At 47.4% G+C, this 16,931-nt stretch overlaps 1 protein-coding gene across 5 annotated transcripts in view; it reads right to left on the bottom strand.

Moving 5' to 3' along the window:
• Window positions 1-16,931, bottom strand: part of STX1A (syntaxin 1A) — a 313,683-nt gene that overhangs the window by 10,229 nt on the left and 286,523 nt on the right. The window lies entirely within an intron of this gene.

Below are 16,931 nucleotides of genomic sequence, written 5' to 3'. Positions count from 1 at the left end.
CCTTCTGTGTCTCCCTGGTGGTGGTGGCGATGTGGAGAGCAGGGCCTGTTTCTGCTGCGAGGGAAAAGCATTTCTCTAGAGGAGGTGGAAAGATGCTATGTTCTTCAGAAAGCAACCTAGTCAAGGGGGTCGGAGCTGAGGACACTGGGACCAGGATGTCTAATGGGGCTGAACTAGTTACTCAGATTTGTCCGCCACCCCTACTTCCCTAATTATATAGGAGCAGGCTGCAGAGGGGCACAGGCCACTTCAACACATCAACACATGCCCCCACTTGCTCACTGGTCACTCTCCCCTGTGGCCCTTCTCTAGAAGCAGAAGAGCAATTATCCTTAATGCATGACTAACCCACCTCCAGGTGCCAGCCTGCTCCTCAAGAGGGGAAGGGGTGGGTGCAGTGAGTCTCCAGAGCTCATCTGCATCAGTGCTTCTCTGGTCCTGATGGAGGGTGTCAGAGAGAGCCAGGCTGGTGCTCTTGGCAAAATTATTTCCAGTTCCATCACAGACCAGGACTAAGCAAAGGCTGGTATTCCCAGGTCCCATTTCTAAGCCTGCATCTCTGACTTTATAACTAGCAATTTTTAGGCACAGAAAAGCTGTTTTAGAATCTTTCAGCTAAGTGTTAAACCAGCTGATTGTCTTCCTCTGAGTTCTGTGCTGCAAAGCACAAGGTAGGCAGTTACAGCCTTGCCTCATGGGGCAGGAGGAACCATTGGGGAGGGATGGCTCACTTTATTGGACATGCTGGAGAGTACAGCACTCACAGAGCCCTCCTGGGCCTTGCCTCTGCCTTGCAAGCACAGGGTGATGTGTCTCTCTCTGCATTGCCTTCAGCCTCTCCTCTCCCCTTCATCTCCCCATGGTGGATGCTGCTGCAATATCTCCCTCCCTCCTTCCCTCCCACCACTTACATCCTTATTTTTCTGTTTCAGCATCTGCCATCTGATTCTCAAGCTCCCACTCACCCCTACCTATTCATATAGATACTCCCACATCATGAAGGCAGTGAGACACATGTACCCTACCCATGGCAGCACAAATCTACCAGCCAAAGCCCAGTAGTAAAGACCGAAGGAGGCTGGTCCAACCAAGGATTGCTGGGCTGGTTGGATTCTACTCTCCCTGGCACAGCTCACAGGCTGCCTCACTTGTAGTCTCTCAAGCAGGTGTCTGATAAATGTGGAGCCTCCTCCTCTAAATACCCCTGGCTGCTGGAGGAAGCTGGAAGAGTCCCTGTCCTCCTGCTTCCAAGCAGTTGGCTCCCTTCTGTGCCTGCCCAGCATCTCAGCCCCTCCAGGCAGGAAGTGGTCAAAGCATTATGTACTGCTGATGCACGATAAAGTGCCATTAGCTCTGCAGTGTGACGAAGTCATCAGCAAAGCTAACGGCACTTTATCGTGCATCAGCAGATGCATGACGAACAGATCCAAGGAGGTGATACTTCCCCTCTATCGGGCGCTGGTCAGACTGCGGTTGGAGTACTGCGTGCAGTTTTGGGCGCCGCATTTCAAGAGGGATGTGGATAACCTGGAGAGGGTCCAGAGAAGGGCCACTCATATGGTTAAAGGCTTGCAGGCCAAGCACTACGAGGAGAGACTAGGGCACCTGGACCTCTTCAGCCTCCGCAAAAGACAGTTGAGAGGTGACTTTGTGGCTGCCTATAAATTCATCATGGGGGTGAATAGGTGAAGCTATCACCTATATGATAGGTGGCTATCACCTATATGATATTCCCTTCATGGGGGTGAAGGGAATAGGTGAGGCTCTACTCACCAAGGCGCCCCTGGGGGTTACAAGAAATAATGGCCATAAACTAGCAGCGAGCAGATTTAGACTGGACATTAGGAAGAACTTCTTCACAGTTCGAGTGGCCAAAGTCTGGAACGGGCTCCCAAGGGAGGTGGTGCTCTCCCCTACCCTGGGGGTCTTCAAGAGGAGGCTAGATAGGCATCTGGCTGGGGTCATCTGAACCCAGCATTCTTTGCTGCCTATGCAGGGGGTCAGACTCGATGATCTATTGAGATCTGACCCAACATCTATGAATCTATGCATCATCTTCATGCTGGACTGTTGCAATTGGTGGCATATGCTCCAAAAGCTTCTTATGAATTTCAGGACCAAGTTCAAAGGCTAGACTCTGATCTACGAGGTTCTTAGCAGCCAGGGAGTTGGTGATCTCAGACACCTCTTCTACATCAAGCCCTGCTAAGTCAGCCCTACTCTACAAGGATATTACTAGGGAGAAAAGCACTGAGGGCAGAGCATTCTCCATAGTAGAAGTACCACGCTCACAGTACGTCACAGATCAAAATGCCCAACCCAATGAGCATCCAAAGATGGTCAAGACATCTCCCCAGGCCAAGCAGCCAATAAAGCTGGCTTGGTTAAGACATACTAGCTTCTGTAGCCAAGGGCACACAAGTGATGGTAGCCACATTGCTCCCATCTGGCCACCTTAGATTCCCCAGCCCAAATGACCAGGTACCACTTACAGTTGGGTTGACAGGGTACAGCCTTTGGTATGGGTCTGCGGCAAGGTTTAAACTTAGGCTCCTGAAGTCATAGCAAGACACCTTAACTTCCTTTGCTGCTGCTCCCAAAATATGCATCCTGACTGGCATGAAAGGGCTTCATCTTCCCTACAGCCTTCCCCAAACAAGTAGGTCAATTCTCAGCCCAGAAAGTAGGAAGAATCATCTCATGGAACTACTGGTCCTTTCACCAGATTGTATTCAGTGCTTGAGTCTACAGCAGAAGGTGCCAAAGAAGACCCTATGGTAGAGATATAACTGACTAAACCAGGCTGCTGATCGGACAAGGGAGACAGCACATGGCACATGCAGCAGAACTCGTGACTTCGATGGCAATCCTTTGCTAGCCAGCATGGAGGTCACTGTTCTATGCCAGGCTCCGGGGTGGAAAAGGAGGCAGGTCTAAACCATGGCTGCTATTTTAAATGAAAAAGAATTGCAGTAAATGAATTATTTCAGAACAAGCTACCTGTGAAGAGCTTGCCACGTGCTGCATTTCAAATGCCTAACTTCAGTCAACTCTCTGCATGAAATGCAATGCAGAGGTTGTAAACACTCCTCCACTTTCCCCCCCACTCCACCACCTCCTCCTGGATTTTGCAGTATCTGCTGCCATACAAACAACCGGTATTACTGTCGTTGATGTATTTCAGCACTGCCTGTTCTACGGGGTCCAGTTCTCAGGTGAGGGGGGAAATTCCCACATGCACACTGCAGGCAAGTGTGGATGTGTATCCTCCTCCTGTGCACTGGCCCTAGGAGGTGCACTGGACAGTCTGCAGACTTGTTTAACCTACGAGGTGTTAAGAGTAAACCTTTCACCTCTTTTTCAGTTTCAATCCCCTGTATTGCCGTATCCTGATTCCAATGCTGGTGAGTGTTTCCGCAGAGATCGAAGTGGGACAGTGGGCTCTGACAGGTTTGGGAATAAACAGATGTCACCAAATGAAGTGCATCAGCTGTGTCAGGATGTATCCTGGCACAGCTAATCCGCTTCATTGGGTGATGTTGTCCTGTTGTCCTGCAGGGTTGGGCCCTTGATGCTCTCAGGAGTGGCCAGGGCTCGATCATGCAAGAAAATCTTCAGGGTTCACCTCGCCAAATTGGGGAACCCCAGGTTTTCCCATTAGCAGAAGAATGCCTACGGGATCCTTGGGCACACCTCTGCAATCAGGGAAGCCTTGGGTTTCCATATTTGGAGAGAAACATGCCCAGGAAATCTGACTTGGGCATGCCTCTGCAAACAGGGGAACCCAGGCAGACACTCCTGGGGCTTCAGGGAGCCACTTGTGGGTGCCCTGGGAACAGGGATTCCTGAGGCATACAAGACTGGGACACTGCAAGCCTGGGAGCACCTGCCTGGGGCAGCTGGAGAATGCAGGTAGCTCGGGGCTGCTCACATTCTCCCACCTTAAAGCAAACAGATATTCACTGCAAAACAGTGGCACAAATTCATACTGGCTACATCACAGACACAAATATTGGACATCTGTGGCACATCAAGGGGCATGGACATCTGTTTGCTTGGCCTTTGTGCTTTCATAAAAAATGTTATGGTGGCACAAAGGCAATGTCTGTTTCTACCCTTAAAAGAAATGCAAAACAATAGTGATCCTGAAAGCAAATGCAAGCACCAGATGACTGGGAAGCTGAAGATGTATAGCAAGCCCTCCTGAACTGGTTTAGCCAAACTCCTAGCAAACAGGTACCTATTTGTTTTCCCTGGTGACTGACAAAGCCAACCAGCTAGTTTAGGTTTTTTAGATTCCAGATGGATACCTAAAAACGTGAGAAGAGCTCAATTCCATTAAATTCATGCAGCAACACAGAGAAAAAGGAGATGCTAATGACTGTGCAGCTCATTTTGCAATAGATTGTTGAAGTTCTCTCAGATCTCATCAAGGATTATAATCCTTCTGACATCTTTAATGCTGTTGAGGCTGGTTTGTACTGGAAGATGGTTCCAAGGGAATATCATTTAAAGACTTGGATATAACAAGCTCTAAAATAGAAAAAAAGGATGACTCTACTGATTGCTGCGGTGAAAACTAGAGCCATTGGTTACTGGAAAGAGTAAAAAACCCCAGTGTAAAATACAAAGAAATCAATCCTATGAATCAATTGAGAATGTGTGGATGATACGATTTCTGGAGAGACTGGCTGAGAAAAAAAAAGATGGCTTAATGAGAGCAGGAAACGAAAAGAGAGAATCCTAATATCTTGTGAGAGCTATGCAGCCCACAAGAGAGTGGCATTCGATTAACAAATCCAGCCTCTCTTTCCTGCAACCAAATGCTGCTTCCCTTATCTAGATCAAGGCATCATTGTAAGCCCCAAGAAACAATACGGATTGCTTATTTTACTCCATGTTGTGAATATAATTGCTAGAGGAACCAGTGAGACAGCCACACAGCTGGTGAGAAAACTGTTGCTACTGGATGCTTTACATATGCAAAAAGAAGCCTTGACTGGAATTAGTGGCCAAACCATTGCTAATGGCTACAAATATGCTGGTTCATTAAGCAAATCACTGACACATCAGATAAAGTGCTTGAGGCTGCCACTGAGGGTACTTTAAAATGCTGCTTTGCCCCCAGAAATGTTGCTTGAGGCCTCTGATCAATATGTTGCCATAGACAACAATCTTCCTCTACACAAAGAATACAGCTACACTGCCATTTATGTCTGTCTCCACATATCACGGGAGGAAATGGCTGATGAGAAAAGAAGTGCACCTCTGACTTTTCCTAAGCATGACTAAGCTGCAGATTTTGCAAGCACATATAGCAGCAAGTGGGGGGGTCTCTCATCCAACATCATGTATAGTTCACAGATGCTTCCCTATGGCCTCAATTGGAAAAATGTGGTGCAAAGACCTATCTCAGAATTTCTGTCCAGAAGGCTCTGAAGGGTGCAGAGAGACAAATCAGAAACAGCAGTATTGAAGTAGACCAGTATAACTTGTTATGATGTAGCTGTTACGTCTACAGGCTCCTGTAGCCAGGGGGGCGTAGCAGAGCGCTTGCAAATAAGCCTGTTGCATTCGGGGTTAGGGTGCTTACACATTCTCCAATAGTGGGGGGTGCTTTAATTGAAGCAGCTCTGAGAGCCACTCCAATTAAAGTGCCCGGAGTGTCACATGCATCAGCGTCCCTGTGCTGAAAAATGGTGGCGGGCGCACTTTAACTAAAGCCCATCAAATGAGCTTTAAAGTGCCCCTGCTGCCAGTTTTCAGTGTAGGGATGCTGATACATGAGACGCTGGAGTCTACTGGAATGCAGTAGTTACCACGCTCCAGCAGACTCGATTAACTGAGTCTGCTCTGACGCACTGTAATTACAGTGCGTCAGAGCAGTCTTGCTACACATGTACAGGTGCCAGTGATTTAGGGCAGGCAAAGTAAGGCCATGAACAGATGTGCTATCTGAAATGCTTCAAATAGTGATGGTGCAGACTTTCGTGACAAAAGAAGTGCTTCAAAAATGACTCTTGCTAAACTCTGAAATGGTTTCTTTTGGCATGCTTCCAGAAATGGCTGCATGTTCCAGTGATCTTCCAGCATCCCACAGTGCTCTGTTCCCTGCCCAGGCTCCCCTATGGGGAGTGGGAGGGTGGGAGTAGGGCTGACAGACAATAAGCACTCTCCTGTGCCCTCAACTGCCTTTGGGAATCTCCAGAGGCAAGACAGCAGGCTGAGAGGACTGCAACCATCCCTGCTTTCCAGCCCCTGAGATAAAGCACTAACACTGCATGACTCTGCAGACATCCTGAAGTGCTCAGGGGTGGGACCGGCACTGTGCATCTGCATGGAATTGAAGCACACTAAATTTGAAGCCCTCCAGGACTGGGAGTGCTTCAAGCACATGCCTGTCCATACCCTAACCAGTACATTGCAACTACTGAGTCGTGCTCGCAACCAGCACTTTCCCCTCCCCTTCTAGAGCTAGCCTGTCTCCAGCCTAAATCCTCTCAGACCGAATTACAGTAATGCATTTACAGAAAAGCTTGTAATGCCTATGTGGTTTGTACTGTAAATGAACTCCTTTTAGCTCCATCACTGGTACCAGATACAGTGATGGAGAAACAAATTGCTGTAAAACAACTGCTGCTAGGAGCCTGTCAGTATGTTACCAGTCCTCAAACAGACTAACTCCCAGCATTTTTTCAAGGCTTCTAATCCTCACTTTCATGGCTGCTACTAGAAACTCCTGGAATTTCCCCTCATTTCAAGGCTTCTAACAGCAGCCTAACCACTGAAGCCTTGAGAAATGGCAGCAGCTAGTCGGTGCTGTGACTGCAATGCTCCAGCAGCATGTCCTGTGCACTGCTTGCCTTGCTTCGGCAATGGGAGTGCTCCAGGTAAGTACACAGCCTGTCAGCCGTCCTGAGACTATGCACTGACACTGCACAGGCTGTCTTTATCTGGAGTCTTTTATCTCCAAAGTGCTTCTGGTCCTACAGTCAGGGAAACGCTGCTGCTCTGGAGTGGAGGATAATGGCCAACTCCAGCACAGGACATTGCAACATGCCTATGGTGGCTGGAGCTGGCTGGTCTCACTTTCGAAAGGCCTGGAGAGGGCAGGCATTGCACTGCATGGGGTACTGATAGAGGTTGTGCCTGGCCCAGAGCTGCCAGGAGAGAGGTGCCAGCGAGGTCTCCCCAGGAACCACCACACAACAGCCAACCTGTACTGTCAGGACTCTTTTAGCTGTCAGAGGAACGAACAGGCAGGGGCTCAGCATCCTGGCGCATTCAGGATCCACTGCCTGCCTCCAGCCTGAAGGATATGAAAGGAAGGGTGTCTTAATACAAAACTGGCCCATGGCAGGGGCTGGCAGTGGGCAGGGAAGGCTGGAAGAGAACCAGCCCTGAGAACCAGCGACTCTGTCCTCCCTGCCTTGGGAAGCACAATTGCTGCACATGTGCAATCAAGGCCCTGTGTGGCAGGGGGAAAAGCTGGGCATCTCCTCACCTTCTCCCTCACCGAGAGAGGAGACACTGATGCTTCAGCAGGCTCATCTTGAAGGCAAAGGCAAAGGCAATTCCCATGCTTCAGAGGCATGACAGCAAGGGGGCACCCACGGGCATGCACCTGCCACCGTGCAGAAGGGAAGGCCAGGAGCAGAAAGCATCAATCACTGCAGTGTTTTCTGAGAACCAGCAAACCATGCAGTGATGCGTGTCCCTCAGAAGAGCTCTCCCTCACACACACACATCCTGGAGGGAGCTGCTGGGGCTAGGAATTATCTGCAGCCTGGCACAGAGGAATATCCCACATGCCGAGGGGAGGAGGGGGATGCCTAATCAGCTGTGACAGCTGCAAAGGACTGTGAAATCTGTACTATTCAATCAGTGGTGTGTATGTCGCACGCGCTGGGGACAGCAACTAATAAAGTCATTGCACTGACACTGGGGACACCCACGTGCTGCCCTGCCCTGCCGTGGCTCACTCCACCGCCACAGCAAGACACTATGACAGCACTTCAGAGGTTGGAGGACATGTCTGGCTGTAACCGTTTTAGCCCAATCTGAGTCATCAACTGCAGGCAAGATGAGGGACAGCGCAGAGAAGGCCAGAAGGCCCCTTCCCCACCCACTTAGTGCTGCATACCGCCTGGGGCAGCTGGACTCCATCGCACAGCCAGTCGAACGTCGCTGGGCTTTACATAGAGGCCTGAGTAGCACCTGTTCTAAGCAGGTGGCTGCACCTGCAGATGGAGATTTCTGCACCGTGATACTATCTTGGACCATCCAGACAGTCTGCATGCAGCTTCTGCACGTGGCTTGGTCATTTTTTGCGGCCTCAGCCTCCCTCTGGGGGTCTGGGTCTCCACTGACACAGGCTGGATCAGGCCACTTGTATCTCTGGCCACGGAAGGAAGCTCTGCCCAAGAACAACCCCATTTCCAGTTCATGGTGGTTTCAGCATACTCCAGAGATGGCCCCAAACCAGACCTGGCAGACCCACAAGACCTCCTCTAGCTGTCACAAGCCAGTAAATTTTGACTGGACAGTCTTGTGCTGTTCACTGGCTCTGTATGACAAGGACCCTGGGCTCTGACACAAAAAGAAAGGCTAGATTAAATCTAAATAGCCGTGTATGCAGCTGGGCTGGCACGCCCCTCTGCTGGCATAATCCTGGGTAGTTGCAGTTGGCATCCTTTCCAGCTGGCATTCTATACATAAATGCCGACTCCAAGGGTGCTCCTGGGTTCAAGCACCCACTGAAAAATATTAGTGGGTGCTCAGCACCCACAGAGATCCTTGCAGATGTTTAAAAAAAAAATAAACCTCAAAAAGCAGAAGCAGCAGCATGTTACTTCAACCCAGCTCTGCAGTGTCTGTAAAGATTGGGTGCTTCTGCAGGGCTTTTTAGCTCTTTTAGCTAAGGCTGATTCAATCAGCTATTAGATAAAAGTGCCAAAAAAGTCCCACTAAAGCACGCAATCTTCAAAGACACTGCAGAGCCAGGCAGAAGTAATGTGTTTCCTCTTCTGGGCATGCGCGGGGCTCAGCATGGGAACATGGCAAGTTAAAAGTAAAGTGCCTTTATTGGGTTTTTTATATACACCTGCAAGCACCCACCAGCAAAAACCAAGTCGGTGCCTATGATTCCATACCTTCTCCCTGCCCCTTTCGTCTATTTGCCTGCCTGGAGGCATGAGATCAGCCTGTGGAGCAGCATGCCATGTTTCCTGATGGCTCAGGAAGAGGCAGGAACCAGTCAGGAGTTCTCAGTGATTCAGAGGAGGGGACCTCCTCCCTCTGCCCCTGATCTAGGAGAAGTGGTTTAGTCTGAAATGAACCCAGGCCTCTAGCAGTTCTGGAGCCCTTATCTCAAATTAATCCTGGACAGGTCTGGTCCCCAAGACAAGCCTCCAACTCTGTCCTTTGGCCGGACAGGAGAGTGTGGTCTCAAATTTATAATCCCACTCCAACTTGCAACAGGGCCCAGCATCCACACTGTACAGCACTGGGTTCAGACTGGACCAGCTGGTCCCACCCCAACCTTTTCCTCCAATTAGTGGAATACAGGGACTACTGCTTGAGTCCTGTAGCTGCCGCAAGGTCCTGAATTTCCATTCTTGCACCTCCAGTCACTCACCCCAGTCTGTCAGGAGGACAAGGCTGTCCTGGTGCAGAGGCAGATACAACAGCATGTGACAGTTTCCAAGCTCCTTTCTTCTGGGTTGGATCATTTGTGCTAGATGCTAGGAAGAGGTGTGCGGGGGGCCATGAAGGTAGCAGGCAGGAGGAACAGAGACAGATCAGTCCTAGCCTTAAGCCTGTTACATTCATACAGAGGGTCCAGAGTGTTTTGTCCCTCTAAGGAGGCTCCCACACTGAAAGGAGAGGGCTTGGCACATGCCCGAGGCAGACCGTTCTTGCTGGCCCAGTATGAACGCTGCACCCAATCCCACAGCCTGGTGCCATTGCGCAGACTGAACTCCATGGCCACCTTAGCCTGCTGAGCCTCCATGACCAAACCTGATTGCAACCTGTGCCTTGAGAGGCACCATGACCCAATCGGTCTCCGTCTCCCCAAAAGTTTTGGAAGAATCCCTCCAGACTCTGAGGATAAAGGTGAGGCATAGGCCTGCTCTGGGATGGAGAGGGGTAACCAGGCTAAGGCCATGTATCCTCTGTCAGAGATGGTTGTTTCTGAAAGTCCTATTGTGAGTGTGCTCTGAAGTGCTAATGTGACTGCGGAAGCCTGTTCCCCTGTATCAACCTGTGAAATTAAATTCACTCATGATCTCTGAAGCCCATTGCTCCTTCTCAGTTTGCACCTCTGACCCCACGATTTCTTTGGGGGTAATTAGTTTTTCTTCAGCTGGTATAATGGCCTCTTCTCCATCCTGCAGAGCAGCACTGATCAGATACTGCTCATACATCTACATGGCAGGGAAATGGCAGTAATTACTCTGCAGGTTACTCAGATACTCCACCTTTAATTATACTGGATTCTTTCAGATTAATGGCTAGATAAGGCCCATGAAATTAGAGTGCCGTATCAAGGCTAATGTACAAGACAGGCTTTGGCTGGGGGTTGGCCAGGGAGTCCAAGGGAAGGAGAGATCTTTCTTGTTAACAGGAGAGGGGTTGAGGGAGACCAGGAAAGAAGGTACAAGCCAATACTAAGAGCATGAACAAGAGCAAACGCAGATGAATCAGAAATGGAGCAGTTAATGAATCAAGAGCACAGAGGTGAATTAGTACAGCAGTCAGATAGGGCTTGTTTAATGAATGAGAAGTGATGGGGAAGTCTAAGAGCTACACAGATCAGAAGGAAACATAAGGGGGCATACTTACCAAAAGGTAGCCACAAGTCCTAGGTTAATTAGCCTGACTCATTAATGGGGCTTGGGATAGTTCAAATTGTGAAAAAGAACATTTTGCTGCCCACCGAAGTCAGTGGATGCATCTCAGCACCTGCTCAATCCTTTTGAGCATGCAATAGAGCACTAAATAGCCCTGTGTCAGCCCCAGTCATTTCTAACCACAAAACATGAACGTAATAGCGGGGTAAGAGGGGAAAGGGAAACTGAAGGACAGGTCAGGAAAGGCCAAAAAAAAAAAAAATGGTAATATGGGGAATTAGAAGAAGGTGGCAGGAGTAGGTGATCCGGCCCAATTCATTTATCACCTTTAAGAACCATTGGGGAAGAAGTGAGATAAACAGGATACCTATAAAGGCAGTCCTCAGACTTACAACACGATTGGTTCCTGAAAACTGCGTCTTAAGTCAAAACGTTGTAACTCGGAACCAATTTTCTCATAAGAAACAATGTTATAAATGCGGGATTGGTTCCTGAACCAAGGCCCAATGCCGTATTTTCACCAAAAATACCCCAGAATTTTGTTCCCGATCAATTATAGATGAGTAATATAGCTACATTAATGTATTTATATTGTAAATAGCAATCATATTAGTTTGGAAGGACTTCTTTGAGGTGACTTTGCTGGACTTTTTGAAAGGCTCTTGGTTGGACTTCTTGAAGGGTTCTTGGCTGGAGTCTTCTCAGGAGTCTTGGCTGCGGGTTGTTCTGGAGTCTTGTCTGCTTTCTTAAAGAAGGTGTCCCAGGAAGTTTGGACAGATGTTCTCCAGGGAGATGAGCGACACAGCGAACTTGTTCGCTGACGTGGCGTCGCATTGGATCAAGCGTTTTAAGTCAAAACTGGCGTCATAAAGTTGAAACAGGTTGTCAATTTATAAATGTTGTAACTGCGAAATGTTGTAACTCAAAACGTTGTAAGTCGAGAACTGCCTGTACTGCAAATCGCACTGAAGTCACACGTGCCACAAACACCAATCAAAATAGAGAAACACTCCACTATAGAAACTTCATCCTTCCCCCGAGGCGTTATATGTGCTAACACTCCTTAGGAACTACTGAAGTATGTTCTGAATGGTAAACTGAGGCACTGAGGGGTTGAGCAGCTCACTGCAGATCACACAGCACATCAGTGCAAGAACCAGGAAGAGAACTGAGGAGACAGGATTATCCATTCCTTGATCTGACACCACTGAAACTTTAAACTTCAGTTGGTGGTGGTAAAGACACAGTGGACACAAAGCAACATCCATGCAGTGAATTATTTTTGCTTCCTCAAAACAAGACAAGAAAGTTTTTACAAGATAGCTATGAGGACCTGCTCCAGAATAGGAACATTGAAGAGAGCTGCATCTCAGATCTGCTCCACCCTTCATTTAACAGCACTGTACAGAAGGAGAAACTTTCCCCGCTGAGCAGGCCACCTTGGGATACCCATGTGCTAATGGCTACTAACATCCAAGTGGAAGCAAATGTTTTTTGGGTTCATTTCACTGGCAGTTTCATCTTTGGACCAGAACAGAACAACGAGCCCTGTGATGCAGTATCTTGTTTCCATACATGGCCTGCAATAGGTAGTCAGTTAGGTAGCTACCGGCTCAAAGAACCCTATACCCCCAAATTATTAGAGAAACTGCTCTGCTGTGACATGAGGCTGACATTCACTCAGCTGCACCTGCTGCTCAGAAATAATACAGTTCACAAATGCAATGTCCAGGAGTGACCTGTATTGTTCTTTTAGGGGAGTGGCACTGAACTTGCTAGACTGCATGTGCACAATACCAGCTCCAAGGAGTACAGAACTTGGTCCACGCTCTCATGGCAGGTAGGACTTAGCAGATGCCTCTGCAGTGCAATGATAACCTTCTCAGTCCAGTCGCCTGACTCCCAAGCACAAATAAGGACAGAAGGAGAAGGGAGAAATTCCAGTGCAGATTTATGTGTAAAGCAGTCACAGCGTAGGATGGAAGTGGGAGTCTCTCTGTATCAGTCCTGACTCCTGTGCTGTCTTCACTGCCGTAGCATACTGCATTTGGCCTTGAGGGCTGCGCTGGCTTCTGTCCATCTCTTCCATCTGTTTTTCTTCTATCGATCTGCGTAGCTTTTGTGCTTCCTCTGTGCCTAGAGTGTATTTGCATGTAAATATTATGCAGAGCCTCTGCATTACTTGTTTATCCTGTCAGGGGCTTCAAAGAGGGAAACAGTGAACCAGAGGGTCCACAGCTTCGATGGAGCTCTGGGACCATGCAGTTGCTACTGGCAAAGCTTGCTAGAGACAGCACTAGTTTCAGGGCCTAAGGAGCTGGGCTGCAAACTGCCCGCTGCCAAGAGTCGTGCCAGCCATAGGTTCTGAACCTGAACGTGTGCCTAGAGGCACTGAGCCAGGGACAGCACCACATGGAACAGATGCTTGATAAGCACTCAGAAGAGGGAATTCAACAGGGTTGAATTACTGTAGCAGATAACATTTTATAACCTAGAGTTTTAAAAATCTTTAGATGCCCAAAGATGTACACAGACACCTGGTAACATTTACAGATTTCAAGAGGAAGATACTTGGAAGTCCAGCTCTGCTTTCCTATGATCCTATCAAGCACAGGTTGGACAGATGCTTGACCGGGATGATTTAGTCAGGGATGATCCTGCCTTGAACAAGGGGTTGGAATAGATGACCTAGTGAGACCTTCCAGCCCTATTTTCCTATGATCCTATCAAGTAAGGTCTGCCACCCACTAGCCCTGCCCCTCTGATTAGGCTGAAGGAGCTATTAATTAGGATGTTCTGCAAATACTATGCTCAGGATTGGAAGAAACCCTGCAGAATAGAGAGAAACACAAATGAGAAATGGAAAATAATGAAAAAGAAGAAAACAATGAAAATGACTTTTTATTAAATAAAATCATAAAACTAGCTGAATAATGAAATATTAATTTGCAAACAATGTAATTCTCAAGTGCCAGAAAAGAATGTGTGTGAATAACAGCAACTGAGGCTATAAAACTAGTTGAATCTATGTCTTATTAAACAGTAGATGGGAAAAAGTCAATGAACAAGCCATACATAATTAATATTCAGCTCATTCTCAAAATATTATTAAATATATAATTTTGTTTGGCAAATAGAGGAGCCAAAGTAAGTTAAGGACAAATTATATAAATGCAATTAAAAATAACACTGGGGAAGCATACAATGTCAGATTTAGTTTAAATCTCAGGGAAAACTGAGAGACCACTAGGTCAATGGAACAAAGTGCTCTGGGATGTCACGGTCACGGTCTCTTTGTCAGTGAAGGGTTTCAAGAAATGATGGTTTAGGATAGGGCTGTCAAACATATGGCTTGTGGCCTGATCCAGCACACGGAGCCATTTCATTCAGCTCGTGTGGCCAGAAATTCCAGGGGGGGCGAGGAGAAATGTTCTTGTGAGGCTCCTTGTGGTCTGGATTTGGCCTGGAGGGAGAGGCGAATTTGACCCCCCTGGTTTAAGAACATTGAGTCATGCAGGAGGCCCAACTAGATGACTAATATAAGTCCATAATGGAATTCCTCCCTTTCTTGATAGGCAATTACATCCCATTAAAAATACTGTGAAGGTTTCAAAGTCAAACACTCAAATTTAGGAAATGTCAGTATTAAGTGTGACCCTGCATGTGCCTTACAATATAGTCTCTTATTATCTACTTGCACACTATATTTTCCAGACCTCTACAACTGGAATGTGTTCTTCCCAGCTATCTTACGGAAGACAGCTGGGATGGAAGGGTATAACCCCCCTGTCCCATCCTTTGTCTCAGAGGTCAGTAGCCAGACTGGCAGAGTTCCCCTTTGAATTCACAAGGTGAGCAGGAAGAAGCCCAGAGACATAGATTTTTAGATCTGAAGGCTAGATCACTGTCTGCCTGGCTATATCAACAGGTCTTAGCATTAGGTATCTTGTTACTGAACGTGTGTCTATAACACTTAGAGTTAGTGGATCCACTCCTTTCCTTGGTAGTGTGTTTAACAGTTGCTCTCACTATTAAAAAAATAACTGCTTGATTTCTAGTTTAAATGTGTTTGGCTTTTACTTCCAGTCATTGGTTTGCATTGTGCCTTATCCATGAGATGAAAATGCACCTGGAATTTTCTCTCCATGAGGTACTTACACACTATAATCAAGTCACTTGTCTATTTCCATTTTGATATATTAAACAGAACAAGCTCTTTCAGTCTCTCACTGTAGGGGTTTCCTCCACCCCTTGGAATTTTTTGTGGCTCTTCTCTACCCTCTCCAATTTTTCACCATCCTTTTTAAAATGTCGACACTAGAGCTATAGGAAGGATTCTTGAAGGCTTTCTTCAAAGGTAAAATCAGCCCCTTTTCCTACTCACTACTCCCCACCAATGCAGGGAAGGATCTTACTAACTCCTCTTATTACAGCATCTCACTAGGAGCTCATGGGCCATTGCCTGTGCATGACCTTTTCACAGCAATTGCTTTCCTGGATATGTACCTCTCACTGCATTCCTTGTTCCTAGACATATGACCTTGTACTTGGATGTGGGCTCCATCAATTATATGCCTCAGCAGCCTTGGAGGAAATCATTAGGGGATGCTGTGAAGATTATACATTTCCCAACACGCTTAGCAGCACTGATTCATCTGCAATATCTAGCAAATAGGATTTGGGGGTTTTTTTGTTTTAAAAAGCACAGTTCAGCAAAAGGGATTAGGACGTACTCTCAGTGATGCCAAATAGGGTAAGTAAAGAGCTCATAGGAAAATAGAGGACTCTGTCCATTCCAAGGAAATATCCTGGTCAGCTTTTAGGATCCCAACAGACGTGCTACGAGCCAAATGCTGCAGCATAGCTTTTAGCTGTTATAACAGTTCTGCCTGCAGTAGTCTCCAGGGCCCCCAAATTAAATACTACTGGACTACTATTGCTTTTCCAGATTTGAACCTCTGCCCCTCTAGGACTCAAGCTCCAGAGCCATGGCCTGACAAAGTGGAGCAGCCAATCATCATAGTGCAAATTCTTTTATAGACTAGAAGGCAGAGCCCTGCACTGGGATTTAGGAGAGCGTAGTTCTGTTCCTGATGCTGCCACTGGCCTGCTCCATGCCCTGCGGCAGGTAACTTGACTTCCCTGCCACAGTTTCCTCACTCTGAGATGGAGGAAATGATCAAAGCTTTGCAAAATTATTTGAAATTGATGGATGACCTGAGCTATAAGAGCTGGGCCCTATTACATGGGCCTGGAGAGAGCTCCTCCAGGTCACCCTTTCTTCTAAATGTTTCTGATGTACCTCACAAGTAAGAAATGAAGGGAAATGAATGTACAGAGGATCTAGTTTGTGTTTTAGGCAAGTAAGCTCCTGGAAAAGATTTGCCATTTGGACATGGATCTCTCAGTTTTCTGGGAGAGGCAGAATTCTAATTAATGCCCCAGAGAGCACATCCTCCAGATACCGCACCTCCCATACTGAGACCAGGAATACTGTCATGGAGTCAAAGAGGAGGAGGAAAAACCCAGGAGAAAGAGCTGCAAACCATCATGTACAAAGTACTCACTCATTATGGTCCAGATCAAAACTATAGTCCCTCATCACATTATCCACCACTACACCAGCTCTTGTTTAAAAGTTAGGCCAAGCATAAGAGTCTCCAGGGTGTGCCTTAGCAGTGCAGCACAATTATCTCCAGAGCCATTCAGCTATGTGATTGACTCCCAAAGCACCAGGCAACCCCACAGGGAAAGGCAATAGCCCACAGCCTTCACGTTACATTTTATTGTTCCCAAATAACTCACTGGTCATATAGTACTGGTTTCTCCTCCTTTTTCCAGGTTGTTAGTCTGTAATAAAAGCAGTAGAAAATGCACTAACCCTTCTCCTGATTAGCTTTCTGTATAAGCAAATGCCATAATCCCACAGAGCTATGACACAGTTACAGAAGAGGCATAAGGGGGCTTGAGCAATGGCCACAGGGAAGGAAAGAAGCAAAGAGACAATCCCTGTACTAAAAGGTGGCCTATGTGCTGCAGTAGTTTAAGAACCTGTGCCGCCTACTTTGCACTTCCATC

Source organism: Alligator sinensis, unplaced genomic scaffold (genome assembly GCF_000455745.1).
Source record: "Alligator sinensis unplaced genomic scaffold, ASM45574v1 scaffold773_1, whole genome shotgun sequence".
Lineage (NCBI taxonomy): Eukaryota > Metazoa > Chordata > Crocodylia > Alligatoridae > Alligator > Alligator sinensis.
This window is presented reverse-complemented; position numbering and strand designations above follow the sequence as displayed.